This window comes from Monodelphis domestica, chromosome 4 (assembly GCF_027887165.1).
Source record: "Monodelphis domestica isolate mMonDom1 chromosome 4, mMonDom1.pri, whole genome shotgun sequence".
NCBI lineage: Eukaryota > Metazoa > Chordata > Mammalia > Didelphimorphia > Didelphidae > Monodelphis > Monodelphis domestica.
The window spans coordinates 176966189-176972188 of NC_077230.1; positions in this window are offsets into that span (position 1 = coordinate 176966189).

Sequence of the window (6000 nt, forward strand, 5' to 3'; positions counted from 1 at the left end):
TTTCTCATTTCCTAAACACCTTTTGTCATTTTGCCTTTTGCCATTACCTCTTCCTTCACCCCCATGTCACATGATGATGTGGCCCAACTCCTTACCAATGCTGACTCTATCTTTTCAAGAAATCTCATTCCATCCCATCTCTTCCAACAAAATGTCTCCTTTTTCATTTCAATCACTCAATCACTTATTTTCAGTGTCTCTCTGACTACTGGTTCATTCCTTACTGTCTACAGTCATGCCTGTGTCTCCCCAAACTTGAAAAAAGCCTTTATTTTATAATTCCATATACAAAAATTGTCATCCTATATTTCTTATGCCCTTTGTACCTAAACTCAAAAAGGAGGTCTATAACAGGAGTCTTCATTCACTTCCTTTCCTCTCATTCTGTTATTAACCCTTTATGCTCTGGATTCCATCTTTATCAGTCCAACAAAAGTTCTCTCTCCAGTTATCTACAATCTATTAGTTGCCATATCCATATGGCCCTTCCTCAATCTTCATTCTCCTTCAACTCTGCAGTTTTTAACACTGTTGATCACCTTTCTCATTCTTGATATTCTCTTTTCGCTAGGTTTTCAGGATATTACTTTCTTCTGATTCTCCTTTTTAATATCTGACCATTTCTCAGACTAGGCCATTAGATTGTAAGCTTCTTCTTTTTTTTTATAACTCTTACCTTCCATCTTGGAATCAATACTGTGTATGGGTTCCAAGGCAGAAGAGTGGTAGGGGCTAGGCAATGGGGCTTAAGTGACTTGCCCAGGGTCACACAGCTGGGAAGTGTCTGAGGCCAGATTTGAAACTAGGACCTCCCTAGATTGTAAGCTTCTTGAGAACAAGAACTATATTTTGTCTCTTTTTGCAGTCCCAGGGCTTAGCACAATGGTTGGCACATAGTAAGTGCCTAATAAGTATTGATTGATTGATATTAAAAAGTAAGCAGCTAGGTGACACAGTGTAGCCTGGAATCAGGAATACCTAAATTCAAATCCACTTTTAGATACTTAATAGCTGTGTGACCTTACTTGAATCACAATTTCTCTCTGCCTCAGTTTCTTCAACTATAAAATCAGAAGAATAATAGCACTTTGTTGTGAAAATTAAATTAGACAATTTGTCTGGTGCATTATAGTGACTATATAAATGCTAGCTATTATTATTTTTAAGTACTAGCTAAACTATTCAGAGAAACTTTACAGATTTTACCACCTGAAATGAGATAAACATAATATGAAGAGTTGAAGAACATGGCTAAGTATCCTGGGAGAAAACTTCCTAAAATAAAATATTATAACAGGATTAATATTCAATTCTATATTACCTCCCCTGTGAATTCTAGGAGCCTCATCAGAGCAAATAAGTCAGAGTTGCTACCATATATCATCTATGTGTTATACATACCCATATATTTGATGAAATGTTTTTCATATCATATATTTATTGTGTCCTTTTAAAAGAATCACTACTGTTTCTGATGAGGCTAGATGGAATAGTACCAGATTTGAATTCAGGAAGTCTTATACTCAAATTCTCTATGACACTAATTAATTTACATATGTATTGAAGTAATCTGAATAAAATTGTAAAATAAAGTACACCAAAAAAAATTCAATATTTGATAAACTCAGGAACATAAACTACTTGGGAAAGAACTCTTGGGAAAACTGGGAAGAAGTTTCACAGAAAACATATTTAGGTCAGCATTTACATCTTATATTTCAAGAAGTTCCAAATGGATAATAATTTTTTTAAAGTTACATTACCAAAAAAATGAACAAAAGGGGTGGAGTTATATATCTCTACTAAGCATAGAGGGGAAGTTCATGACCAAAGAAGGGATAAAAATCACAAAAGATAAATTGATCATTTTAATTTCATGAAATTGAGCTTTTACATAAAAAAAATAGAACAACTGGGATAAGAAAGGGAAATCAAATGAGAAAAAACCCAACACAGCTATTTAAGATAGAGCTATTCCCTAATATTTTCATTTTCTATGAGGTTGGGAAATTGTCAGCTTCATCAGCACTATTCTATTTAACAAACACAATTCAATGTTATCATCATATATTCAATGCCAGCCCCTCATTGTACATTAATAGACTTTTCCCAAAATATATGTATTGATGGACCATTGTCTCTCCATCTAATTGCTTGTCATCGTTTGGGCAATAGAAATATTTCATATACTCCTTTTTATCTGATGTAGATTAGTAAGTATCTTGAGAGGCTATGGATAATTGGTCCAGACATAACGGTCCCATGGACACCAGAATATTCTTAGCAGGATACTTTTGTGGAAGCAAAGAACTCTACACAAAATGATTGTCCATTTATTAGGGAATATCTAAACTGTAGTACTTGAATGGAATAGAATATCACTGGGGTTTAAGAAATTATAATTATTAAAATTTATAGAAACATGAGAAAAACTTATGTCAACCGGTATATAAAAAAGTAAATGAAACTAGGAAAACAATATACATATTGATTTCAACAACATAAATTGAAATAATAATAAAATAATATTAAATACTATATACCAAGTCTTGCTATATAGAAAAACTGATCTTTCATTGTAAATGTGGAGGAATTCAGATGTGGAATACTAGATATTGGCAGGCATGGTTAACTTGTTTACTGGTTGCAATAGGAAGAGAGTAAAGGGTTATATGAATAAAGTGAGTAGGAAATAGGGCACTGAAGTTTGTTGATTAACTACATTTGATAAAGAGAAAGACACGATAGTTGATGAAGCATTACTTCAGCAGATATTTCTCTTTTTTATTTAATTTAATTATTTTTTTGAGCCTGGGTCTCTCCATCTCTCATAGGTGGGTTATGCATTAGCCATTTGCAAGTTAACTTCACTGTTTATTGGCAAAAAAAAAGTTTTGATTGGTTCCATTTCCAACCTAGACCAATTAACTCTTCCATAGACACTGAAAGTAAGTGTGGTAATTAAAATATTTTGGGAGCAAGGGAAATATATAACAATTATGACCACTGAAATATGTTTTCTACTGTGTCTTGGTTTCATATAAATAGAAGATGGTCGCTAGGGAATATATTCCCAATTTATGAATATGCCCAAGCCAACTGGGTTTTATAGAGAAATTTAATTTATAATACACTGATTAATCAATAGAAAAAGAGAGAAAGTAAGAAAGGAATAAGAATGAAAGGTCTCAAGCCAATAAGGCCTAAACCTCAGTTCTAAGAGATAAATCAGTTAGTTGGTTTTACCACTCACCCAAGATCTCTCTAGGTAAGGCTTCTCATGCCAACCTCAGGCTCCACCTTCAAGAGAGCCTCCTTTCAAGAAATGTTCCAGAGAATTCTCATCCTGACTCCTCCTGAGTTCTCCTTCCACAGCCTCCCTCAAGACCTCTCCAGGAGCTCTCCCTCCAGGACCTCTCTCCTCTCAGACTCCTTCAGAGCAAAACCTCTCAGAGCAAAAAAACTCTCCTCTCCTCTGTCCTCAGACCCCGCTATCTTTAAGGAAACCATCTAAGTTCCCTCCCCTCAGTTCTCACATCTACCAATCACTGTCAATGTCTCCCCTGTGCCAATGGTGGCTCTAGTTTAACCCAGGACCGCCCAGAGGTCTGTGGCTTTGCACATGTCTGTTGAAGGGCATATTCTCAAATAATTAAATCTTGATCTTTGCTGCAGCCCTTCCTAAATCCTGTTACTCTAAGTAGGGTGGAGATTGTATTTTCCAAGACCTGGTTCTGTCATTCCAAATATCTCTATTGTATCAATTCTAAAATCAATCATGACTCAAAGAACTTCCTGTTCTATGCTTAAGCATAGGTCAAAACCCTTTCCATTGTTTAGCAAAAGGTTTCTGTCCTAAAGTAGTCTTAAGTAGGGAGGAGAAGGATCCTCCCATGCCAAGGGGTTTCACATTCCAATAGAGTTCTTACTATCAGTAGGAAATTTTTTCCAGTATGAAATTTTCCAATGGTGAAATTTCCAACATTCATAAGTCTAAGAAATTTTAAGGTTTACATAAGGCAGGCAGGCAAAGATATAGGAAGGGAAGGTGAAAACAAGCTTCTATTAGAGGTCTATTTTGTGACACACACTGTGCTAAGTGCTTTATGAATATTATCTCATTTGATCCTCACAACATTGCTACATGGTTGGTTTTGTCATTATTCCCATATTATAGATGTAGAAAGAGGTTAAGTGAATTGTCTAAGACCACACAGCTAAAAAATATTTGAATCTAGATTTGAACTCAGGTTTTCCTGATTCCAGTCTTAACACATTAACCACTGTGCCACTTAGCTGATGGTTCATCAAATTGGAATTAGACTTAGAATGGATACCTCATTAGTTTTAGTCCTACTTCAGCTCAGAATTTTGAAACTCAAATAATCTATCAGCCTCAGTCTTCTCAATAGGAGAGACTACAAATACTCTCTTGACAAGATAGCCAGTGCCTTAGGAAGGAAACAGGTCAATATTCTTTTACTACAACAGCAGACAAAAGATATAGATAGTAAGGAGAGAATGAAAGTGTACAATTGATTGAACAGTAATGCCTATGTCTTTGGTGGATAGATTCCAAGACATGCCAGAGAGAGCTGAAGCTGCAGATATTTTTAAAAATTCACCCTCTGATCTAATATATATGTACTCCCTCTCCCAGCTCCTGCATCTTGATTTGGCAATTCCCAAACTCTTAGTCTCTCTTCCAAAACTCCTTTTTTTTAAAGTGAAAGTGAAAACAGAAGAGACTATGGCTGGGGCACAACACTCCTTGGGGACACAAGGCACATGTGGGTAACTAACAGCACTGGTAGATCTCTGACCATAGAAAATGAAACCAGAAAGATGGGGGCCATACTGGATTGATGTTGGCTATTTTCTTTCTTATGTAGCTTCTCCTTCTTTTCTAGCAAAGGCATTCACTGAAACAATTTGATGCCAGCTCACTACTCTCTAACAATTAGAGATGCTGAAATGTGTGCTGGAATGCCTCCATAGTGGATGGGCTCCTACTAAAGATGCATTCAAGGATATTCAAGCTTTCAGTAAGTCTTGGATTAGATGACTGACTTCCCTTCTATCTCTGAGATTTTATAAGGCTTCTCTTGGTAGCAGTGTTGAATATTCCAAAGCAGAAAAGAAAACAGTGGGGATACAGGAACTACATGGAGAGAGATAATATAATGGAATGTGTGGTGGACATGGAGTCACAAGGAACCCAAGTTTGCATTTCAGCTCTGATACAAGTTACGTGACTTTGGATTTAAACTCATCAATACTCAGTTTTCTCATTTGTAAAAAGGAGGTCATAATAAAACATGCAAAGAGAAGGATTTGTGAGCATTTAAAAGAAAAAATATATTTTAGTTAAAAATATTTATCTTGATTTTCTTCTATAGAAAGAAAAAATATATAGAAGTAAAACATGGGAGCAAGAGCATTGAATTTGAAACCATGGGACCTAAGTAAAAATCCCATCTCATTTCTAACATGTCTGTGTCCTTGGACTAACACTTAACCTTTCTGGGTCTCAGTTTTTTTCATCTTTAAAATGAGGATTTTTTTTCCTATATGCTAGCTAAAATTCTTTCCAGTTCTAAATTTGTAACTTAGAAGTAAATATTCTAGTCTGAAGATATATGGGGAAAAGATTTGAAGTAAAGTCACATAATTCAATGAAAATGGACTATATTCCCTCAAAGAGGAGTGTCAGAACAAAGAAAGAGAAAGAAGGCAAATGAGACTATGGTGATTATCATGACGATGATAATGATAATGACAACAACAATAATAACAATTCTTTGATTACAGGTTCCAGATTTCAACATTATGGGTACTTTCTCCAACAATGCAAATAAAAACTCATCCACTAATTCTCATTCTGCATATCCATTTCTTCCCCTTGTGAATTTTAAAATCTCCATCTTGCTTGGTCTAGCACCCAAAATTGTGCACACCCACACTACACGGGCATGTGCTAGTCAATGACAAATCAGAAAT